This window comes from Schistocerca gregaria, chromosome 3, assembly GCF_023897955.1.
Source record: "Schistocerca gregaria isolate iqSchGreg1 chromosome 3, iqSchGreg1.2, whole genome shotgun sequence".
NCBI lineage: Eukaryota > Metazoa > Arthropoda > Insecta > Orthoptera > Acrididae > Schistocerca > Schistocerca gregaria.
Window position 1 is genome coordinate 339,813,824 of NC_064922.1, and position 26,149 is coordinate 339,839,972.

Consider the following 26,149-nt stretch of genomic DNA (forward strand, 5'->3'; position numbering starts at 1 on the left):
GAAAAACTTATTCTTTGCATCAGTAAATACCGAAACAGCAACTGGAAAACGTTAACTGTAGGTAAACCTTGCCTTCCCGCCTTAGAAGACTTTTTCTTTTTGGTAATTTGATATATGCGTGAAAAGAAATCACGTGCTATCTGTTACTGAAAGAATAGGCTCAGCATTTTCCTTACTCAGAATTTTCACGCAGTACTCGTCAAGTGTCTGCCTTTCCGATGATTTACTTCTGTTGACGTCATTGCAGCAGAAAGGAACACCTCCAATACATTGTCCAGTACAAATGTTAAGTGAGGTTTTAACTAAATAGTTCGTTGCTAAAGCATACGTCTTATACCATGGATTTGCACAGTGGATATAAAATTACAAATAATGGAATTAATAATACAACGGGTGTTTGGTATAAGCAAGCACCTAGCAAACAACTTATGGATTATATTTTGTAAACGCGTATAGTGTCCATTCTGAAAACCTAATAATTATTCTTTAGGACTGAACATGAGTTCCACAAGTAGCGATCATATGAAACGCAGCTAGCTCTCTTCACTGACGTGATCCAGAAGGCAGTAGATCGTGCAGCTACGGCTAATGCCTTGTGCCTCAATACAACTTATAAAACCCCGCCGTCGTCTACGAAAAAAAAGTCCATTCGGAATTTTTCAATCAGATATGAGATTTTTAGAAAAGGTCCACGAAAACACAACTCATCTACATCTACATGGATACTCTGCAAATCACATTTAAGTGCCTGGCAGAGGGTTCATCGAACCACCTTCACAATTCTCTCTAATTCCAGTCTCGTATAGCGCGTAAAAGAATGAACACCTTTATCTTGCTGTACAAGCTCTGATTTCCCTTATTTTATCGTGGTCATCGTTCCCTTCTACGTAGGTCAGTGCCAACAAAATATTTTCGCATTCGGAAGAGAAAGTTGGTGAGTGGAATTTCGTGAGAAGGTTCCGTCGCAACGAAAAACGCCTTTGTTTTAATTATTTCCAGCCCAAATCCTATATCATTTCTGTGACACTCTCAGATTTCGCGATAATACAAAACGTACTGCCCTTCTTTGAACTTTTTCGATGTACTTGATCTGGTAAGGATCCCACACCAAGCAGCAGTATTCTAAAAAGAGGACGGACAAGCGTAGTGTAGGCAGTCTCCTTAGTACGTCGTACTTAGCGAACAGGCATCGTCAGAAGTGAAAGCAACATCGCCCCTTCCTCAGTAAAGAATGAGGAGGAAATTTAACTTCACAATCTGAAAGGGAATGTGAAGTTACTAAAGTGGTTACAAAATCGAACGAGATTTACGAGGAATTTGGCAGTATGAGCCCAAGTACGACGTTGTACCGCCCTCTGGACTGGCTGCAAGCACTAATTCGGCCGGAAAGGACGTCATGAAGCCGTTGTATCCTCTCCTGAGGCAAGCTAGTGCGAAACTTTAGTACTGGCCCCTTATATACTGATTACTGGCACTGGCACGGAGTTGAAACAGGTGCCGGTCCCACGCATCTTCTATCTGGACAAACTCTAGGATCCTTCTGGCCACACTGGAATGTCAACATTACGCAGACAGTTCACAGAGACACATACCATGTGGGCAAGTGCACTGTCACGTCGAAAAAGTGCGCCACGATACTGCTATATGGGATGGATCACACGAAGACGCAGTATGTCGGTGTGGTACCCTTGTGCCTTCAGAGTTCCCTCAGTTACTACCAGTGAAGACCTGAAGTCATACCTGATGACCCCCACACTATGACGCCAGTAGTAGTTGGAAGAATGAGACCCACCCCTCCCCCGGTGCCCGATGATCCCCTTATTCGTTAAGGAACGTTCATCCGCGGTAGTTCAGAGCTTCGCTCCAATGCTGAACAAAATGCGACGCCATTCATCAGCAGTCCATCCTTCCCCGTCACTCCAGATGCAGTCGTTAGTGTAGTGCATCCTACGCATGCGATGGTAATCCCCTATTCCGGCCGCTGCAAGTCTTCGACCATTTGTTTGGGATGAAAGACTGTTGGAGGGAGTGCACTACTTGTTCTCCGATGGGTGGCGTAGATGTGAGTGTGCATGGGTTAGAGTATGCCTAGGGCACAGTGCGGTGATCCTCCCTTATGAAAATTAGACTTGATCGACTGGAACCTTGACTACGAATATGCCTGTCACCAGGCTCCCAGGCAGTCCGACATGGGGTCACTGCCACATCTGAATGCCCCACAAGTCTGACGTTGTACGATTCGATCAGCCGGTCAAATTGATACTCTCAATGGGCCCTTTCAGACTCTGCCAGGTGCTGATAACGCTGTCTCAGAGTACACTGCATCTCCGTGTCATTCAGAGTGATCATTCAACATCTGACGCTGTTCACGTCCCTTTCTATATCCCACCAGGCCTGGTAACAACACAAACACGAGGAACACTCAAGCAGTCTGGTGGCCGTTTTACTGGGACGGAACATGGTTAGAAACTTGGAAATTGCAGAGAGACTTGCAGATATCAGCGCGTACTGCAGAGATCTGCTCCTCCCTCCAGGCGTATTTAAAAAGAGGAAAAGATGTGACACCGTTTGGCTAAGCGTTCGGCATATGAGTATGCAGCGGTTAGGATACAGTCACAGGGATCTGGCACAACTGCGAAACATCCAGGAATATCTGCCTAAGTAGTTTAACGTGGAACGTTCACAGAAACCTGGAAGACAGACTTACTAGCTGAATCGTAACTGACAGCAACTAGAGAGATATTACAATAAAGGCTTGTCCATCGCGGAGTGGCTTAGAAAATTCCGAGAGACCTCCTTCCAAGCGGCACCAAGAAGCAAACTATACTTCCAACACACGGCTCGCGAATCGACCAAGATGGTAAAATTATACTAATCTGGACTCATGCGGAGAAATATCGACAATCTTTCTTGGGAGAGGGGGCGGCGGCGGCGGGGGAGAGGGGGGATGATACTGTTCCAGTAAGTCATCTCACGTGTCGATTGATATTAGTAAACGGTTAACTCGCTTCAAGGATTCACTTTCAGGCTGCCTATCTAACAGGTTCTGGGGGCAACAAAAACTTAATTTTCAGTACTAATGGATCGAATTTAAAAATATAAAATCCACTTATGAGGTATAGTCACAGGCTGAAGATTAAGCACAATAGAACAAGTATTATAGTTAGAAATTGTGATACGTCGTGAAGCTGCGTTACTCAAGTCGCGGAAATCACCCAGGCTATATTCATACAGAACTTAGACACTTCCAACAAACTTCACACATACTATCAAATCTCCATGAAATATATTATCGCCGACATCACCCCCCCCCCCCCCCCGACAAAATGATGAAAGGAAAAGAAGATTATCGGTTACTACATTTTCAGTGTTCATGTAGTAAACCTTCAGAACGAAGAATGACGTTTTAATTGCGGGCCTGTTCCTTCTTTACTACTAGCTCCATTCGCAACACATTTTGCACCTACATATACCACTGAATGTACCTGCAAAAGTATATTATTGTACGATACATAGTTCAGGAGACATCATGAACATTGAGATGCGGTAAAAACTAGATTTTCTAAACTTTTTCTCGCTTACAGGTTTAATGTCATATTTATAACATCAACTCATTAGTAAAGTAATAAGACGTTTGAAGCTGTTTTTTACATGGGAGTTCGATTATTTATAGAATCTAGGGTGAGAGTTCACTGGTTACTCATACCACACCAAAAATTACGTTATTTACTTGCATTTATTTAGCCATGTATTTTGTTATTTGTTAGAACTGCCTGTAAGTTAATTATTGTTCTTACAATCAGGTTCATAGCTAATGCTTACCGGGGAAAAATTGCTTTATCACAAATTATGTGCAAGATGCGTATGTGAAATTTAAAAAGCCTCGTAGGAAACTGACATCTTTGAAGAAGTTAATGCGGCGGCGGACCCAAATGTAAAAAAGAATAGTTACACCAAAACACTTCCTTCGAGTATTATTATATTTGAAACTGCACATCCTGCAAAGAACAAAATGCAAACACAGAAGGATACTCCACGTTACAGAGGATGCAGCTGTATTATGTATTATACTCGTATTTTTCTTTAGCTGACCACATAATTCACAGAAACAATTCAGCCAGGAATGTTCGTGTTCCGATACGTGTTTTTCATGCATATACAGGGCAACGACTGCGTTAAGGCAGCGGTTCTCCTTTGTGAAGTTAGTTTCTGCTATGCCACCAGCTTCAGACTCCCCTCTGCAATGAAGGGGAAAATAACACGCGCCGCGCGATTGGGAAAACGAGAAGAACACGTTATTGGTCCGCAGCGAGCAATGTAACGGAATATTGCCTGCGCAAGTGTCGTTTGTAATATTACAGAACCTAAAATCATCAGAAACTTTTTTGCACCAAAGCATGTAAAGGTGTGCACTGCGATGTTATACCACTGATCAGAAAAGGATTATTAAAATGTTAGTGTCAGATCAACAATGATATCTTTCATGCCAATCATCACGTATTTCGAAAAAAATGGTTTGGAGAAAAAACAACTTGCACTCTTCCTACACGAAATCCCGAAGACCTAAGAAATCCCGAAGGCCCAAGAACACAAGTGTTTCTTGAACTTCACACAGCACCAACGCAGCACTTCAGCGCAGCCTACACCGGTATCGATCTAGTTTTGCAACTGAGTTGAGTATTGATACCTACGCTAAAGGCAGCGGATTATCATGGATACGACCATTATAGGTCATGTTATATATTAATGAATTGGGTGATAATGAACAATCTATAAACATTACTAAAGTAAAGTCCCTGGCAGAGGTTTTCTATCTGTGTGTGCATGCTAATAACAGGAACTACTGTAGTGGATGTAATACTGTTTTAACTAACAGATAATGCTGATTCACGAGAGAGGTTTCTGCGTATTATCTATTACCGACACGACAAACAAGACGTTCGGTCCTAGACACTTAATGGTAACCGTGCCAAGGCGGGACGCGTCACTCGTCAACTACTGTATACTACTCACGAGGAGAACACGGCCAGTGCCATAACCCTTGGTTCCAGAATCATCATTCAGTCGGAGAAGACTCAAAATAAGGGAACAAGTGTCTTCGCTTACCCGCAGATACACTAACGATTCTCACAAAATAACGGTCAAAGTTTGTAGACTATTAGTTTCCTCCAGGCAATTGTCAGCAGTGGATTATGTTTCAGGAAGCTCATGACACTTGACTTCATTAAGACAATGTATTAATTTGCTACTGGTTTCGGTCAACGATAAATTTGTTCATGCAAGTCACATGTCAATCCTGTAGAACCATAAAATCGCATTAGCTGTTACATTCATGAATAGTAATTCAAAACAGTAATTTTCCCACATCAGCAACCTTCGTCATGCGCGCACACGCACGGGAAACTAGACGTACTAGTTTGGCAAAATGTCTTTTAGGCCGTCAATCTCAGCCGAAATGGTGTCACAGTGGCTAGCGTTGCGGTCTCTCAGTTTTGCACCCCATCTTCGAAACCTGATTTTTTACGTATTTTATCTGTGTATTTTTCATTTATCTACCCATGTTCGTGGAGGGTTACTACACTAGTTTTTCTTCCCAAATAAGGGAATACAAGGGCGTTATATTAATTGTAAAATTACCACTGAGTTTAGCAGTTTGTATCACATTAATTACGTAACATATGTGTACTATATTTCAGGGGTCGCGGTCTTTTTAAATTATGGTATTCTTATATTCCATCCTTGTATCAATTCTTATTTCTAATTCTTCTGTTTATTCTTCAGGAAGATTTAGTGCGTCCTTTGGATGATAACTGATCGTAGAAACACTAGAGAACATAGAGATTCCGAACACCATGAGCACCCCGTGAAGGCACGTTTACCGCAGCGAAACTACTTCGTATGAATCTCATTCGGGAAAGAAGGGCCGTTAACGTTGTTGAAGATTTCACACGTCGGCAATAATGTCCCAGTAAACCACGCATAACGGATTACTATTCCCAAAACTGGCGGTTGCGACTGATGAGTCAAGATACGCTACGGGAATTTCACCGTAAACAATTTCAAATAGTTTTGTCATTCATTTATTGTTAATTCATTCATAAGAAATACAAGTAGTAGACGAATAAGGGTAATGTTATTTCAATATTCATTGGAAAACATACGTGTAGTAATCTACGGACATGGATTGATAAATGAGAAAACAAAATAAAGAAAATAAAAAAAAAAACAATACGGTTTGAAACACAGAGCGCAGAACTGGTAGGTCGCGACGCTAGCCGGTTTACCACCATTTCAACCGAGATAATCGTGCGCTAAAAGGCACACAAAGTATCTTGAAAACTTTGGTAACTATTTTCTCAGAAACAGTCGAATATCTACGGATAAGCCGAGAAAGGTGTTCTCTAATTTTGACCACAGAGCGAACTTTTTGGAGAATGGGGTTATGGCATTTGCCGTGTTTTCCTCCTCAGGATATCGAATCGACTGCAGTCTTAAGCTTTATTCTCGAATGCCACTTATCTACGATAAAATCTAGCCCCGACCCACCATAAAAGAACAAATACTTTAGTTACTAATCAGTCAGATGCGACAAAATATAAGCCTATTGTATACATTGACACTCGACATTACTATAAAAACAGAGCACTTCACGAGTTGTAAAAATTCAGGAGCGAAGAAAAAAAAACGTTAGATTTTTACGTCTTAACATCTAACCGGCGTACGAGAAACCTGATCTGATCAAGGTATGGAAAAAGCAGATATTGATCATAACACACACCAATGACGGACAAAGCAAGGCGGACATCAAAGTAAACTAGCATTGGCAAAAGGGCATTCCTTGCCAACTGAAGTCTGCTACTATCAAACACAGGCCTTAGTTTGAAGAAGAAATTTCCGAGAATGTACAGCTGGAGCACAGCATTGTGTAGTACTGAGACATGGACTGTGGGAAAACCGGAACAGAAGAGAATCGAAGTATCTGTGGTGCAACACACACACACACACAGAGAGAGAGAGAGAGAGAGATATATATATATATATATATATATATATATATATATATATATATATATATATATATATATATATATATATATATCACGAAAAAGCAACTTGGACCATTTCAGAATTTTATACGAATAAGACCGTCTAAGATCACTAAACAAAATATCTGTTTACTACGACGATTCTACATCTGTCATCATCAGATATCAAAAAACTTTGAATCTGCGGAACAATGTTCAGTATCACAATTAAAATCTATATCTAGTCGGAGCGGAGATACTATCTGATGGAGGCTACTGCTGAAATGTAATACAGACTTTAATCCAGCGATCTAGACAGTTTTATGAGTAAAATAGTAATAATGATTGCGGACTCATACCTAAAATTTGTTTCTTCCATTAGTGAACTCCAAAAATCTGCTTTCAACGCCTACACAGGCCCCGATGCATTGAATACGTAGAAATGTGAACCTAAACACAGACGCATTTACGCAATATTTACGGCACTGCGCCATGCAGGAATGCGAAGGGAAGAAAGTCACGTGACAGCCTGGTTACATATGAGCAACATATACATTGCTCCAAAGCCCCAAGTGTGTTTTTTAATTTTTTTTAAAGGTGATAGCTAGTACTCTGCCTAGTGAAGTTATATTCTTCAGTATAGTAACTGCCCATTTCTCAAGGACTTCTATTAGAGATTTCGTTGCAAGAGAATCAAAATGTACACACATCCATCTTATAAATGGGTCACGTCTGTAATCTTAACTAGTAATGAAATGTGACCAAAAACAGGAATTACTATCAGAACCTATGCAGTGTAAAACACGTTAGACGTCGCCCCTGCGGCTTATCCCGTATTAAATTTGAATAGCTTTAATTTGTTGAACACTTCGATGACTGGGCAACTGGTGTTCGTCAGGAATTGCCAGAGAGAGCCTCGCATTCTGCCGCCTCAGCTGGATTGAAACAGATTGGGTCTTGAAAATGCAAATCCATGGTTAAGAACAAGAAACAAACTTAGGGCCAATGGGAAATCGTGTACAAAATGATCACATACGTATTCACATACTTCTACTTAGTCAACGTAAATTCAAAGTAGTAACATAACGCATTTCTGAAACAGAATGTAACTAAAAATATGAGCGGCACGGGGCAAAAGATACCTACACTTCACGTGCATAGCAGAGTATTGCATTGAACTGGGGACCTAGAAACGACGGAGGGACTTCGTACCCGCCGTAGCGCTCAGTAGTCCACAACCCCACCACAGGCTACAGCAGTCCACTCACCCCACCGCCGCCCCACACCGAACCAGGGTTATTGCGCAGTTCGGCTTCCCCTGGACCCCCGGGAACGTCTCACCAGACGAGTATAACCCCAAAGTTTGCGTGATAGAGTAATTACGGTGTACGCGTACGTGAAGAAAGTGTTTGCGCAGCAATCGCCGACATAGTGTAACTAAGGCGGAATAAGGAGAACCAGCCCGCATTCGCCGACGCAGATGGAAAACCGCCTAAAAACCATCCACAGGCTGACCGGTACACCGGACCTCGACTAGTCCGCGGGCGGATTCGTGCCGGGGACCGACACCCCTTCCCACCGGGAAAGCTGTGCTTTAAACCGCACGGCTAACCGGGCGCGCTATCGCAGACTAACTTATAGCGCGGTTGTCGTGACCCTTTTGTACATGACGTAATAAGCCGCATAATATAATACACGAGTTTTGAGCTAACTGCTAATCATATATGTGTTTTTATTATTTAGGAATACCGCAACAGCATAGCCCTTAGACCCACATCTTGAAATATTTTCCTTTTTTATACTTATTTCCAAACAGATTTTATTTTAAATTTGTATACTTACCATTCCCTCTGTAAGAGAAAAGTAAGCATGGAAATCTGAATAAAGTTATGGCCTATTACAACATGGGATAAGTACAACCACAGTTGGAAACCAGCCTGGCTATTTAGTTTTAGACTTCTTACACAATGATATGTAAGTGCCGTAAGATAGCCAGTGACTTATCACGTCAATAAGACTGGTGCATGTCATTGTGAGGGGCTTTTCATGCCCATTCGAGAAAACACCTTTGGATACACGTGAAGAGTTAAGCGCCTGTGAATACTTCGATATCGAAGAGTACCTCTGTCTCGCTTACAGGCAACAAGTGAACGATGCAACAGGTGGCGACAGAAGCTGGAGGGGTGATGCGCTCGCTCAGTGTGTCTTGCTTACAATTCACTTTAAGCAACGCCGATCTCTAGACGGAAATGCCTTCCAAAGTAGCAGTTAGTAGTTCAGGAAATCGTTACAAAGGGAACTGTTTTCCTGAAAATGCTGCCTACAATGTTTCTATAAGACCTTCACGATGTGATAAGAGAGACAGTCTTTCTGTTCTCCGCCGAAATACATTTAAAGCCTAGTGTTTCCGTTGCGACCTCTGATAGAAGATGATGTAACGGACATCAAGCTGCCCTAAGCCAGAAAATCCTCTGCTGATTCAGCAAGCAGAAAGATAAAACTACTGATTTCATAACATTTACGAAACAAAGCAACGTTTCTTTCCTCATCACGTCACTCATTACGTTGCCAATGAGCGTGAATAACTCTGGTATAATAGAAATACTGCTTTCAATGGACGAAGATTTACCCATGTACTTGTCCCACCTAAACCAAAGAAAATTTAAAATTTTTATTTAAATATCTCACGAATACAAATGTTTTAATGCAAGAAATACATAGCGAGAAATATCGTAATTAATTTGCTTCTGTTGCATAAATTTCGGCAATTTTAGCAGAAAAAAACTATGTAGGTCAATAGTCAAGACGTGTAATATTTACGAAAGCGGCTGTCTCAATGGACTCAATTATTTAGCATCATATACTGCGGTAGATTCACAGTCAGTTTCTTCAGCTCACAGTAATGAGAAGTTTACAATTTACAGTAAAAGAAAACTGTTACAAATTAGTATATCTACTGTTGTGCATCCAGATGTTGTTGAGACTGGTTTGATACAGCTCTCCATGCTACTCGATCCTGTGCAAGCTGCTTCATCTCCCAGTACCTACTGCAGCCTACATCCTTCCGAATCTACTTGGTGTATTCATCTCGGTCTCCCTCTAAGATTTTTACCCTCCACGCTGTCCTCCAATACTAAATTGGTGATCCCTTGACGCCTCAGAACATGTCCTACCAACCGATCCCTTCTTCTAGTCAAGTTGTCCCACAAATTCATCTTCTCCACAATTCTATTCTGTACCTCCGCATTAGTTACGTGATCTACCCATCTGATCTTCAGCTGTCTTCTGTAGCACCACATTTCGAAAGCTTCTATTCTCTTCTTGTCTAAACTATTTATTGTCAATGTTTCACTTGCACACATGGCTACGCTCCATAAAAATACTTTCAGAAACTACTTCCTGACAAATATCTACTCGATGTTAACAAATTTCTCTTTTTCAGAAGCCTTTCCTTGCCATTGCCAGTCTACATTTTATATCCTCTCTACTTCGACCATCATCAGTTATTTTGCTCCCCAAATAGCAAAACTCCTTTACTACTTTAAGTGTCTCATTTCCTAATCTAATTCCCTCAGCATCATCCGACTTAATTCGACTACATTCCATTATCCTCGTTCTGCTTTTGTTTATGTTCATCTCATACCCTCCTTTCAAGAAACTATCCATTCGTTCAACTGCTCTTCCAGGTCCTTTGCCGTCTCTGATAGAATTACAATGTCATCGGCAAGCCTCAAAGTTTTTATTTCTTCTCCATGGATTTTAATTCCTACTCCAACTTTTTCTTTTGTTTCTTGTACTGCTTGCTCAATCTACAGGTTGAATAACATCGGGGATTCAGATGTTACACGCATCAAATCAACGCAGCCTATTTTGACATTGGACCGTCTTTAGAATCCGAAACAGCCTCAGTCCTCTGCTTTGATTGCCGTTTCGCTTCTGGCGCCAAGCTACTGTATTTATCCACACTAACGAATCTGCGCACAGAATCAGTTGCACAGAAATTCGTTTTTACTTTCAACAAGTATGACACACATGTTGAAAAAGGCCTCATTGTGAAGTCCTAGTGTAAAATATCCTGCACTCAATCATCATGGCAGATTAAAACTATCAGTGGGACCGTGACTCGAGCCCGCGACTTTGCCTTCCACAAAAATACTCTTATCGACTGATCTATCCAGACACGAATCACAGCTTCGATTCTGCCATAAGGAGAGTTGCCCTGGCAGAATTTACACTCTGAGGGAGAATTCCGAGTCGTGTCTGCACTCTCAGTAGGTAAGAGCAGTGCCGCCGAAGGCAAGGTTTCTGTTTCGAGTGACGGCCCGAAACACAGTTTTAATCTACTAGCAAGCTTCAAAACAGTACACAAACCGATACAGAATGTAAGATTCACCCTGGACTACTGTACTCTTTCACGTGATATGGGAGCCAGCTATTCCGCAGACAAAATATTTGCTTAGGTGAACATCTGCAACTGAGGAACATATTTACAGGATAAAAATCCGCTTCAGTTGCCTGTAATTTTCTTAACCACCGGTTACGAAGCTTAAATCTTCATCTTCAGGTGCCCCCAAATAATTATGGGAACATAATTAGGACTAGTCACTTCCGTGTCGAGCAGTCCAGGCGGCTGCCGGTACTACGGACCCATGCGTTTGACGTGGATGTGATCCTCCCTTACCGGCCCGATCGCCACACATTTATGTTCCCGATATTAATTGGTGGAACCTGAAGATGAAGCTTTTAAATTTCGAAACCGGTCGTGAAACAAATTAAGTATATCACTGGCAATTGGAAAGGATTTTTATTAAATATATTCCACACAGCTTAATGTACCCGATCGGTCAATGCTATACTATGGTTGCAGTTCTGTGACATCCTCCAGGACATTCTTCAAAGAAGTACATCCACGGATGAATTCTATGGCCTATTTCTCAACTATACAAAAGAAAGAGCAGACAGTTTCAGCGATATTCGATGATTTTTTTGGCAAAAAACAGACCTCAACAAAGAATTTCGTGACGACAGAGCAGTCGAGTTTACTCATTTGAAGAAATGACACAAAAGACGACTTTTTTTAATTTTATCGGTATCGCTTCTATATGAGTGGGCTTCAAAAAGTGAGTTGCCAATGTCAGCCTTATACCATTCCATAACAAAAGTAGCGCATTGTCAGAAGAATGTGTTCTCTGCGCACAGAGTTCTCCTGTGGTACGGTTAAAAGGTGCATCACAGTCTGCGAATGAAATGCCGCGAGAACTGGAAACTTCCTCCAAAGTTGAAATACGCGGGGCAGTACGAATCTTGTGCGCAAAGCTTTTAAATTGCACACAGATTCACTGAGAAATTCTTCCGGTATATGGACCAAAGGAAATTGTAGCAACAATTTAACCAATGCCCCCCCCCCCCGTATTCACGTAGCGGTTGTCGAATGACTCCGTGAGCAAGGAGCGAATGTCTACAGTCGAGGAATCGAAAGATTGGTAGAGAGACAGTGCGACTATACTAAAACGTAGTGTCATGTGTCTTTGTCACTTTAAAGTGTAGCACATCATCCTATAGAAGTTACTGGACTTGTCAAAATAACGTGTAACTTACTTTTTAAATACCTCTCGTTTTATGTTAGTAAAGCATCTATCGGTTACAACAAATTTAAGGGTGACAGACTGCTCGATATAGTATTGCATCTTTCAATACACACATTTTATGATCACTCTTAGTTGAATGACTAGGTTGGATGCACTGACCGTTCCAAAACGTTGTATAAACTGAAGGATTGCACAGTTGGAACAGACGCTTTTGTTAGTGTGCATTATGTGCCGATAAAAAAATATCAATATCAAGGCCACCTCTGAAAACCTGCGAATCTCCACCATGCCTTCAAAATTATATGTTTTAAGAAGCTACACAACCATACAACTCTACTTGGGAAATCATCTCATCAAGGCATTTAACAAGACCCTTAGGGCACGGTGTTATTTGTAGCACACAATGAGGCTACTTTTGCATCATTAAACAAATGTACTATGGAGCATTGCGACGGTGCTCTGAACAACGGAATCTTCTGGCCTTCTAGAACATACCTCAACTCCTTCGCAATCAACGGGTAGCGACAACTCCGTAACTTCGAGCAGCAAAGTCCGTTTTACTTCCACAGCTTCGTTATGGCCCTGTAAGCTGCAGGGTTTCTCCTTAGAAGAAAAAATTCAATTAAATATAGACCCTTGTAACCACCTAGCCCCTGTCGACCACGGCGAACTCCAGGTTTAAGAAACAATTGGGGGCGGTCGTTACGTAAAGCCCCTCGAGAGCTATGCCGTTTCCACTCTGCGAAAGGCGCCGAGTGCCGTATTATACTGATCTCGTGCGCCTTTAAGGCCGGTATAATACAGCAAAGCCTCATCAGCGCTAAAACCGTTCATCGCGAAAGAAAGTGCCATGCGCGTTCGAAGTTGTGCCAATGCGCTCTCTCTCTCTCTCTCTCTCTCTCTCTCTCTCTCTCTCTCTCCCTCTCTCTCTCAAAAATCGGAGTCTTAAAAGTAACACCGTTTCTTTAACAAAAAACTTATATTCTGTCGCGCTTTCTTTACTTTACTAAGCAATCTTTGATATTAGTATTTCTACAACGCACATAATGATAGGTCAACAGGTCGGTGACATCTATTGCGAAATTTCTTTTGTCGAACCTCTAGGAACACCAACATGAATTCAGCAAACGGAGATCTTATGAAACTCACTTCGCTCTGTTCGTCCACGAAATCCAAAGCGCCGTAGCCAAACACGGCCTTTTTGTTTTTGCTTCAGTTCAGAAAGACATTTGACACGAATCGCACTACAGTTTCGTGAAAAAAAATACGAAGTTACTGCGTATCGAACCAGATTTGTGACAACATACAGGACGTCGCAAGAAACAGAACTCCACATTCTGTGCTTAGGCACAAAACCGTCAGATGTGAAGGTATTTTTGGGAGGACCTCAAGCCATTGTTATAGGGCTTTACTGTTTACAATATATAAAAATGATTAGTGGATTAAGTTGAAGATTCATGGGAATTTTTAAGAGAGAATTCGGTCGTCTATAGACATGTAGCAACCGCAGAAGAACGTAGCGAAATACAGAAAGACATGCTGAGGACTGATGACTGGTGCCTTGTCTGGCAGGTGACTCTGAACGTTAATACGTATTCCGCATAAATAATTGAGGCGATCCACAAGTGGTCGGTTAATCCATTGGCGACTAATCACTGAAAACAGAACTACCGTAAAATACCTAGTAGTAACCGTCTGGAGCGACCTCAGATGGAATGATCACATAAACTTAATTGTACGAACCAGATGCCAAGCTGAGAGGCAATGGGAAAATCTTGACGAAATGTAATTCATTCACGAAAGAAGTGATTTACAAAACATTTCTACTATCGATTATTAAGTAACGCTTATCAGTCTGGGACCTTAACCAGCTTTGATCCATAGTAGATAGAATATCCAGCAAAAGTCGGCGCCTTTCGTCATAGGACTGTCTCGTCTGCGCAAGAGCATTAGGGAGATGCTCAAAGAACTCCAGTTGCAGATGCTACAAGAATGGGGGGAGGGGGGGAGGAGTTGGAAGGAGTGTCAACGAAGGGTCAGGCAACATATTGCTTCCTCCCACGATACGTCTCGCGAAATGACCACTGATGTGTAAAGCACAAATTACAACTCATTATTTAAGATTTTTTTTCCTTGAAATATGTTGTAGAATTCGTCGATTTGTAAGGGGAGCAGTCTGCGCCTTATCCCGGGTTCCCTGGTTGCACGGGACATACCGCTACTCATAAGGCACTACGCTCGGTCCGATATTAACCGTCGCTGTATGACGAATCTTGTAATCATGATCTCTCTCGATTCCTCGGACATATAGAAAAGTAACTCAGCGACGATGCTGTTCCAGTACGACAAGTGACGTAGGTTAACAAAAACTACGATGCGCCACCGAATCCTTCCTGACACTGCTTCTGAGCCAGGTTATCCGAACTGAGTCAATAGCTCCCGCTCTGCACCGGTTATGTTTGCGTAAGTGGGCATTCCTCGAGTGCCTGATCCATACGGACATTCATCTGTTTCCTTTCTTCTGGTTTGGTGAAACTAGGCCACACCCGTTACGAAGAGGGGCAACCAATTGGAGGGTGTTCAAATACTGGAAACCGAGTCTACCTTTGATGTTTGGAAAGAAGTTTTCAGTATGATTTCATTTCTCCTTGGCATCTAACTTCTGTTGCCGGAGAAAGAGGTTCCACTTCTTATTCATTTTGGTCTGAGGCCTCTACTAATATGAAACTGAAATTTTCAGCACTCATTCTTTGTCAAATGCAGTGATGTGAAGGTCGAGCGATCCGCAATGTTATACGTATCTACACTGAAGTGACAAAAATCATGGGATGCCTCCAAATAACTCGTCGGACCACCTTTTACCCGGTGTAGTGCAGCAACTCTACGTCGCATGGATACAAGCCGTTGGAAGTCCCCTGAAGAAATACTAAGCCATACTGCCTCTATGGCAGTCCATAATTGCGACAGTGTTACCAAGGCAGGTTTTTGTGCACAAACTGACCTCTTAATTATACTCCATAATTGTTCGATGGGATTCATGTCGGGCGCTCTGTGTGGCTAAATCAGCCGCTCTAACTACCCAGAATGTTCTTCAATCAAATTGCGAACAACTGTGGCGCAGTGACATGTTGCATTGTCATCCATAAAAATTTCATCGTTGGTTGGCACGTGAGGTCCATGAGAAAACATTTCTATTCAATGATGTGTTCAGTTGGACCAGAGGACCCAGTCTATCCACGTAAGCGCAACCCACATCATTATGGAGCCACCAACAGCTTCCTCAGTGCCCTGTTGACAACTTGGGTCCATGTCTTAGTGAGGTCTGCGCCACACACTAACCGTACCATCTGCTCTTACCAACTGAAATCGGCAATCGTCTGACCAGGCCACTGTTTCCCAGTCATCTAGGGTCCAACTGACTTGGTCACGCGCCCAGAAGAGGCGTTGCAGACAATGTCGTGTTGTGAGCAAAGTCACTTGTGTCAGTCGTCTGAGGGCGTAGTCCATTAACGCCACATTCCGCAGCACTGTGCTAACGGATACGTTCATCGTATGTCCCACATTGCTTTCAGCAGTTATTTCACGCGGTGTCGCTTTTCTGTTAGCACTGGCAAACTACACAAATGCCGCTGCTCTCGTTTGCTAAGTGAAGACCGTCGACTACGGTGTTGACCGTAGTGAGAGGTAATGCCTGAAATTTCGTAATCTCGGCATATTCTTGACATTGTGAACCTCGGAATACTGAATTCCCTAACGGTTTCAGAAATGAAGTGTCGCATGCGTATAGCTTCAACTACTATTTCACTTTTAAAGTCTTTTACTTTCCATCACGTCGGAAACCTTTTCACGTGAAGCACCTGAGTACAAATGAAGACTCCACTAATGCATCGTCCATTTATACCGTACGTACGCTACACTACCGCACCGATATATGGGCATGTGACTATCCCATGATGTCACCTCAGTGTACACCTACGTACATACTCTGCGAGTAAACCTATTATCCACGGTGGACAATAGGTTGGCTTTCCACCTCCACCCGCAAATGCAACCAGGAAAAATAAACTACCTGTACGACTCCCTAGAAGCCCTAATTTTTCTTATATTGTCTTCACGGTCCTTGCGCGAAATGTACGTTGATGGCAGAACAATCGTTCAGAGCAGTCAACCTCAAATGCAAATTCTCTAAATTTTCCCAATGGTGTTTCGTGGAGGAAACGACGTCCTCCCTCCAGGGATTCCCATTTGAGTTCACGAAGTATCTCTAATACTCGCGTGTTGATCGAACCTATTGGTACCCGATCTAGCAGCATGTTTCTGAATGTTTTTTTTTAGATGTTATCGATGTTTTCACTCCATTATGTCATATGGTACTATATTTTGAGGTAACACCACAAACAGAGAAAAATTTTTTAGAGTACAGAAGTGCATAATAAGAGTAACATGTAGTTTAAATCCAAGAACATCATGTCGAAACCTATTCAAAGAATTGGGCATACTAACCACAGCTTCTCAGTATATTTATTCTGTAATGAAGTTTGTTGTAAACAACACATATCTTTTTCCAACTAGCTGCTTAGTACACAGTATCAGTACTAGGAATAAGAACAATATACATAAAGATTTAAAATCACTTAATCTTGCCCAGAAAGGAGTCCAGTATTCACCAAGGCATATTTTCAATATGTTACCAGCAACCATTTAGATTTTAGTTTCACACAAGGCACAATTTAAACATAATTTAAAAGAACTTTTGGTGGCCAACTCCTTTTCCATCCATGAATTTCTTAAAAATTGCAGTAGACCATTTTAATGAAAATTTATTATACTTTAATTTTTGACAATACTTAGTTGTAATAGCCAAGTAACTAGCTACCGTGTGAATGAGGGATTTAATGAAAGCAGATGTAAGTATTAAACCTGTAAATATTAGAAGTTTAATTTAAATTCATGTACATAATTTTACTATTTATTGACTGAGGATCATTAAAATTAATGTTATTCAAGTTTTCTAATTACATTTTTGTAATGTGTTTATCTGACATGTTCCACACCCAGAAGGATCCCCTCTTTTGTGGGTCTATGGAATGAACAATTAATCTAATCTTTAATTCGACTTGGTGCGGATCCCACACACTCGAGCAGTACTCAACAGTGGGACGCACCAGTGTTCTATATGTTTTCTCCTTTATAGATATGCTTCACTTTCCTGTAACTCTTCCATAAACTCTACCACATGTCCCAACGTACGCTTGTCTCTGATGGACACTCGCCGTCCAGGACAACATACTGGGTTCTGTTGCGCAAGAAGCCTTCGATCTGTTCCGTATACCAGGACCTCTGTTAACTATCTGCAGATGGGCACTGTGCAAATGTTTTCCAGAAATCTATGAATATGGAATTTTCCTATAGACCTTTATCACAGGATATCATACGAGGAAAGGGAAAGCTTAGTTTCGCACAACCGATGACTTCCAAATTCGTGGTGATTTGTGGAGAGAAGCTTTTCCGTCTCAACGAAATTTATTACATTCGAACTCAGAATACGCTAAAAAATTCCACAATAAACCGATGTTAAGTAAATTTTCCCGTCATTTTTCGGGCCCGTTCTTTTACCCTTCTTGTATATATGAGACACCTGGGCTTCTACCCAACTTGGAAATTTGTGCTGAGCGAGATATTTACGATAAATACAAGCTGAAGTAAGGAACTAATGCCGAATAGTATCTCTGTAAAACCTAACTGGGATTCCATCCGAATCTGGCGACATGTTTTCTAATTTTTCAATTCCTTCTCAAAGCCAGGGAAGGTAAGGGGCAACGTACCCATGACGCACAAGCCAATGCTTGATTTATTCTGAACGCAGCGTACGCTTCGGGATGCGCTTAGAACATTTTGGGTTGATTTTTATATGGTAAACGCTCTCAATCACTCTAGGGATTATTATGAATGGTATGAAGCAAACACGGCATGCAAGTATTAGGGTAAGAAGCAATAGGTGGTTTCCCAAGTATACAAATTTAACTAGGGAGACTCAGAAAAAGAAAATGTCACAATGCGTCCGTTTTTTAATATACCATTGTCATCTCACCAGGACCACACTAAACCTATATCTGGAAAAATAATCGAAGTACATTGTCAGAGCACCTGACGACGAGCCCCTAGGTCTCGAAATGCATCATGCATCGAAATAAAATCACGACTATGACTGAAGGCGGTTCTTTGTTTTACGAAAGTAATACCATCACGGAAGAAACACTGACAGAAATAGATAAAATTAAGTTCTAAAATTATGCTGTAATCTTTGTTTTCTTATTTTACGTTAAAAGGAATGCGCAGGGAAGAACGCCAAAATGCTGTAAAAATTGAGAATTTTCTTGACATTAGTTAAAATTTATTGCTTGAACATGTGGGCCTCAATATTTCGTAAAAAATAGGCATAAATCATTACTTAACTCATTTTATTGCTAATATGGGCAACAATCAAACAACTTATGGCTATTTTTCCTTCTCTTCGCAATTTATTCCACTGATGGTTCATTGTTTGACACATGTTTGCAAGCTGTATGTGTCTGTGTAGAAGTTCCGGGTGATTTCTTCTTTTCGTAGGAATAATAAAATTCATCTTAGGTTATCCATTTTCTTGTTTTCTATAGGCACATATCAATTATTCTCTGCTAAAAACGGTATTGACGATATGAAATTTTGAGGAAGTCCATATCTTTGTACATATGGTGGTTTCTCTTCGGTTTAGGTGATACCATGGGTGCATATTACAAAAAATTCCAAAACATATGGGATTTCTGTATATCATGATCGGGCTATATGTTTAAAGTACAAAATCATAAGTAACTATTTGATCAAAAACGGACATGGGAGGTTTCTCAATACTCCCATCCAGTTTATTCTGATGTTACCAACAGCAACTTACGGGCCCAGACACTTGCAAAGTAACCCAAGACAGCACGCACAGTGAATAAAGAGACAACAGTTCCAGCAGGGATGAAGGTCAGAAATATCCCTGAAGTTTTTCAATGACCCACATAAAAACAATGCCCGCCACACAAAGAGTGGGGCACTCTTGTGGTCATTCTGGAGAGACAGACTCCAGCTGCGCGCGACGCTCCAGAATAATCCATTTTCATCCAGCCAGCGCCACGAACGAACTGACCACACCCAACAGTTACTGGCATTGTTAACCCGTGGTCAGTAATAGATACAACAGTGCTTTGCAGAAAGCTTTAAATGCAGCCTGTGTATGAAAAGTGGCCACAGAATAACGAAGAACAATATGCATTAAGATGGCACTTATTTGATTCTGATGCTTATGGATCACTGCTGTTTGTTCTTGCAATTACATGATAACTGCAAACACCAAAAATAATTTATATTTACTAAAATATTCACTTCGTTTTTGTTAATGCCGGTGCGTTCCCCTACGGCTGAATTTCCACGAAATAAAGTAGTGTCTTAATTTTTCACTAATGCCAATAACACAGCTTAATTTTTTTTTAAATGACCTGTGCTACTAAGGGCGTGTTTGATGTACCATAACATTTCGTAAATATTGCGTTGTGGCGTCCTCCAGTTTAATGGTCCTGCAGTTCACAGAGAATCCAATGCAAAATTTTCTGGAAATAATGTGTTTGCTGCCATGGGAGAATGAGAGGGAGGGTCGGTTCCATAATTCTTAACAGCTGTTCTAATAAACAATAGTCATGTCAATTGCCATTTATACAGTGTACTAAGGAACAGTGCACGGACTTTAACTTGCTCAAAATCTTATGGGTAGGCTGATGACGTCTACCAAGATTCACGGAAACAAATGAGAGCTAATCTTACAACAAGGCGATAATGAGGAATTTTAATTCGAAGGTAACTCGAAGACAGAATAAAAACTAAAGAGCAAGTCTTCAGCGGAAAATTTCAGATATGTTGGAATGGTGCAGGTCATACGTTATAGAATTTTCCGAGAATAATAATATTGTCCTTGACAGCCAAGACAACACAAATTTATAGACGTATCAGAATTTTCTCCGTAATGAACAAGCTGTTCACTAACGTCATCAGCAACCACATAGAAAACACATTGTATTTTAATCAGGCAAAGGAACAAGCTGACCTTCTAAGAGGATACAGATCCAATAGAGCATCTTCGAAACTCAACGACAAATATGAATTAATACATTGACTGGAATTCACATACTTCGAGAAATCTTTTAACTACGCTTCAACTAATCTATACTGACTAGCCTTGAAGAAAAAAGGCACTCTTTTAACCTATGTTAGCATACTGAAGAACATGTAGATTAATGCTACCTCAATTACTAAACTGCATGTAGTAGTACAACCACCAAAACCATTCGTTTCCCTATTTCTCAACTCGAAAAAGAAGGGAAGCGTCTTAATGGAACTCACTAGATACTGTTCGAGAGAAACGAATCACAGTAATGCTAAATAATGTATGATCAACACACTGGAAAGAAAATTAACAATGAAATCATGGAACAGTGGGCGAGGTTTTTATTAAGGATAACAAACCAACAGCTACATGGGCACGAAAAGAAAAAGAAAAATGACTAGAGTACTTCTGGTAAATAGAGTTTCCAAAACTAAACTTCTGAAGTATGTGAGAAGGAAAGTTTACACACCAGTATGTAGCACTATTTTTGACTTAATAATGGTATGAATGCGGCACTTTTTCGGTTTGCTTTTTCATTAAATGTGAGTTGTTCATACGAGCAATGGAGGTATGTATGTTGAGAAATCGTGGCAGAGGCGAGGAAGAAAGGGAGGGGGAGAGAGAGAGAGAGAGGGAGGGGGGGGGGGGGAGAGAGAGAGAGGGGGGGGGGGGAGAGAGAGAGAGGGGGGGGGGAGAGAGAGAGAGAGAGAGAGAGAGAGAGAGAGAGAGAGAGAGAGAGAGAGAGAGAGAGAAGGAAATACCGAGGCAATGCCTTAAGCGGAATTAAACAAGTTCAATTAGAGAACATACAGGAGCATGGCCCTAAAAACCGTAAAGCATGCGAAAGCCTATGTGAGGATTTTATCGAACAGTGGAGGTACACACTGACGGATGGATGGTTCTTAATAGTTATCTAGGCAATTACGATGCTTAGATATGTATTTATCTATGGGATACTAAAGGCCAAGATGGACTCTAGAATTTAGCAGCGCATCGACATCGAGGGGATAAGTAGAGGAGCTCTACATCAAATTAACAACTGTGATGAAGGAACAGAGCCGTTGTATGATTCTCCTCGCCATTGTACCGCGTTAACTGGTAATTTAAGGGACCTGCAATCGGAAAGGAATATTAGGTTTTAAGGTCCCGGCGACGGCTGGGGACTGGGGAAGTCAACTGGCTGTGACCTTTCAAAGGAATCATCCAGCTATTCGCTTAAAGCGATTTAGAGAAATCACGTAATACCGAAATTTGCAGGATTGTCTACCCTCTGCGTCACTTCACTGGATACTCATATTCAGCATGTGACGTAGAACTGTCATCAGTCCTACGGTTGTTTGGAACACCACAGAACTTTACTAGGCACGATCCTGCTGGATGTTGATGGTCCTTTGTAATATCACGCGTCCCCCGGCTGAGACAACGCAATTCGTTTGCTTCTTGGATGTAATAGAGTTACTTTATATTACTTTTTGTCTCTTTTGCAATCGATTAAACGCTCAACTGAGCAAACTAAACCTCTGTTAGACATTTATTTTCACACGTACGAAATGAAGAGTTCAGATGGCTCTCTTGTTTGCTTTTAATTGAATCGGGCAAACGGAAACTGAGAAGAAATAAATGTAGAATTCATGCACTGTATAACAAAAAGAGCGATGCACCCAGAAGGCATTATCCGATGTCAATGTAAGTTCGCACACTTACACGTCACAGGCGGGTATGTGCGTGTTTAGAGGTGCAATTCTCTGTGACAACTAGAACGGCCACCGGAGTGCATTAGTGCTCGTAGTGGTGTTACCAGACCTGGTAGGGTACATAAGTGGTCTGAACACCGTTAGACAATCACTGTGAACGACACAGAGATGCCGCGTATTCCTAAGAGACTGCGTTATCAGCACCTCACGGAATTTGAAAGGGGCCTTATCGTCTGTCTCTATTTGGTGGCTGGTCGAATCGTGCTACATCAAGATTTGTGGGGCGATCGACCGTGACAGTGGCTCGACACTGGACTGCAGGAAGCACTGCCGTTTAGGAGAAAGAAATACGAGCTTACTAAGTATCGGACCAGATTTGCGACTGCATTCAAGACTTCCTTGCAGCCAGGATTCGACACGTCGCTACTTACAAAAAAAATTCGACAGACGTAATGGTAATTTCGGAGTACCCCAAGGAACGGTGATAGGAGCATTACGGTGTACAATTTATATAAATGATGCTAAAGAAAACGTCTTTAAGACTTTCGCAGATGCTGCTGTTTTCTATAAGAACGTAGCAGGCACTAGCAGCTGATCCTGAAAGTTAGTAAATGTAACATATTGCGCATGTACAGGAGAAGAAATCCACTACTGCACAACTACACTATTGATGAACTGCTGGAAACAGTATCTACCATAAAATTTCAAGCAGTAAACATTCGGAACAGCCTTAAATGGAATGACAAAATGAAGAAAATAGGAAAATCACATGGTTCACATGGCTCTGAGCACTATGGGACGCAACTGCTGTGGTCATCAGTCCCCTAGAACTTAGAACTACTTAAACCTAGCTAACCTAAGGACATCACACACATCCATGCCCGAGGCAGGATTCGAACCTGCGACCGTAGCCGTCGCACAGTTCCGGACTGCGCGCCTAGAACCGCGAGACCACCGCGGCCGGCTAGGAAAATCAGATGTCAGAAATATTCACGGGAAGAATCTTAACGAAATTAAGGAACTGAGTTCCAAGATGCTTGTTCGTCCAATTCTTGAATATTGTTCATCAACTTGGGATGCTTACCACGTAGGACTGATAGTGTGTGTGTGAGAGAGAGAGAGAGAGAGAGAGAGAGAGAGAGAGAGAGAGAGAGAGAGAAGTAAGAGCGGAGCGTTTCGTCACGATCATCACGGCGCGAGAGCGTTAATGATATGCTCAACAAACTCGAGTAGCAGGCGTTACAAGAGTTTGCGTCCAGGAGAGGTTTTCTACTGAAATTTCGAGACAGTACTTTCCGGGACGAGTCGGGCGACGTATTACATCCTTCCACATACATCTCACGAAATGATCACGACGAGAAAATTCGAGAAATTAGAGCTCATACATAAGCTTACCGACAATGATTCTTCCCATGCGCCATTCGCGAGAGGGAAAAGGGAAAGGGGGAGATCAGTTAATGGTACCAGAAGTACCCTCTGGCACACGACGTCAGACTGGTTGCGAAGCACTGATGTAGATCCATGGGAGCGTGGGGGCAGGCATACTCGTCGACGTTTCGATCGACCACGTCTGATCAACACAAGGGACAATCCCCTATTGTGCACCAGACATTTAGTAACCCCTCTACACCTTTGCCGGCCATTGGAGAAAAAGTAATCGACTTCCTCCAACATTCTACGTCAACCAGCACCATTACTCAGAGACCAGCAACATACAGACTAGGTAATTATACCGTTGCATGTGTAGGGTGCAGTAAACAGTACACCAACGGCCGCATCTGAAGCGCTGCCATCACAGGTAAGAGTGGTCTGCTGAGACATGGCACAGCATTGTGCTCAGCGATGAATCGCCGTTCTGCACTACCGAGAATGAAATTCATTGGCGAGGAAGACGGCGACCTGTGCAAGGGGACCCGTTCTTCCAGTGTTTTGGAGGAGCACAGTTGTTATTTCTGGCGTCACAGGGTCGGAAGCGATTGGGGTTGACTTCAGGTCACGTCTGGTAGTGACTGAGGGAGCTCTGACGGCACACGGTAAATCACCGATATTCTGCGACCTCATGCGTTACCTCCCATGCGTCAGTATCGTGACGCACTTTTTCAACAGCACAGTGCTCGTCTGCACATGGCACGTTTATTTATGAACTGTCTGGATGATGATTAAGTAATAACAGCCAGCAAGATCCTAAAATCTTTCCCCAGAGGAACATGCGCCCAGACCAGCTCGTACGTCAGTTCGTCCGATTAGGAGCAGCCAGAACATAAAGGACCGGATACAACAGTTATGGACTATCACGCCTCAGGAGATGTTACGACTTCGTGTAACCTTTCCCAACTGAACCAGTGGAAGCATGCATGTGAGATGCCAGATGTAGTGCAACATCATAGTGACACGTCGGGATCATACTGCCCAAGTCCTTTGTAAATATGACTATACTGTATTCACTGAAGTAACATCTCGTAGACTCTCAGTCTGCAAAGTTTCATTTCGTTTCCTTCTCCCCTTCTGTGCACGTCTCTAGTTTTGCCTGGCACTACAGTTGCGTTGCCTACACTAGTGAGAATTCAACCATTCTTATTTACATACTTTCAAGGAAAAGTAGGGAAAGCCAGCTTGGCAACTCGGGAACGAAGTAGTAGTGGAAGGAAGGCGATAATATTTTTCAAAAAGTATTACACTTCGCTTATCTCCGACTTTTGAACGGACTTACACAGTCAGCTATAAGGGAAGCTACAGTTCGGCGTGGACACCGAACTACGATGCAGCTCGACATTTTTCACATTAATAAACACTGAAGTCATAAACCAGAAGTGACTAGTGACAAAAATCCTAGAACTGGTCAGGAATGCGGCCTCAGGCCTTTGAGCCCGTAATCTGGCAATTACCACCCCCTCCCCCCCCCCCCCCCCCCAGCCACGCCTCAATCGGAATACAAATTGAAGGGGTCGCCAGAAGGTAGTGCAAATCGTAAATTCAGACAGGATTACCGTCATCACCTTATCTGTTGAGTTTTCAAATGCACTCCACGCTGGTAACAGGTAACTCCCTATGTTCCGCTAGAATTTAAGTTATTGGTTTTAAATTTAATCGATCATGCACTACCTAAAAATACGCTCGTGTGGTTTACCACTCTCTTCCGACGCCTCCTCCAATTCCCAGATACGCATCCGTGTTTTCGCTGAAGTTGACGACTAATGGTTATTTTAAAGAGATTGTTTTACCCGTAATTGTCCAATTCAGACACGTGTGCCTTCCCTATGACTTTCATATTGAGAGAACGTTGAACTTACAGACTTCTCCCAAAAGTGGTTCTACTGCTGCGCCAGCTGATTTGACCAGTAATCGACGGCGGCCGATCAAGTTGAGAGGAACGTGGCATCCGACGGAGACGGCCGAATGATTTAATAGCGTCCGGAAGATGGAGCTGCCTCGATATAAACACTGTCGGCGCTGACACAGACAAAATCCCCACGCCGCCGTGACCTCGGGCCACGACTCGCCGCCTCAGATAAAGCGTCCAGACGGCCGGGCGACTGACCGAATTCGAACCGGCGGCGTGGCGCGGCTGGACGCGACCCGCGGGCCCCATTGGGAAGTCTGTGTCTCGCGGGGCAGACGGCCGGCCCCCCATCCGGCCGCCAGCTGCACACGTCGCCAGGC

General features: G+C 42.3%; 2 protein-coding genes across 10 annotated transcripts in view; one reads left to right on the plus strand and one right to left on the minus strand.

Annotated features, from left to right (window-relative positions):
- LOC126355996 (DNA ligase 3) overlaps positions 1-26,149 on the minus strand; it is a 538,466-nt gene that overhangs the window by 397,487 nt on the left and 114,830 nt on the right. The window contains exon 1 of one of the 8 annotated variants that reach the window (XM_050006625.1): positions 25,780-25,977. The exons of the other annotated variants lie outside the window; for them this stretch is intronic. The gene's annotated coding sequence lies outside the window, so the exon portion shown is untranslated. Of the gene's footprint in view, positions 1-25,779; positions 25,978-26,149 lie in introns of those variants that run through there. 8 annotated transcript variants of the gene reach the window in all.
- LOC126356001 (uncharacterized) overlaps positions 1-26,149 on the plus strand; it is a 241,695-nt gene that overhangs the window by 133,546 nt on the left and 82,000 nt on the right. The window lies entirely within an intron of this gene.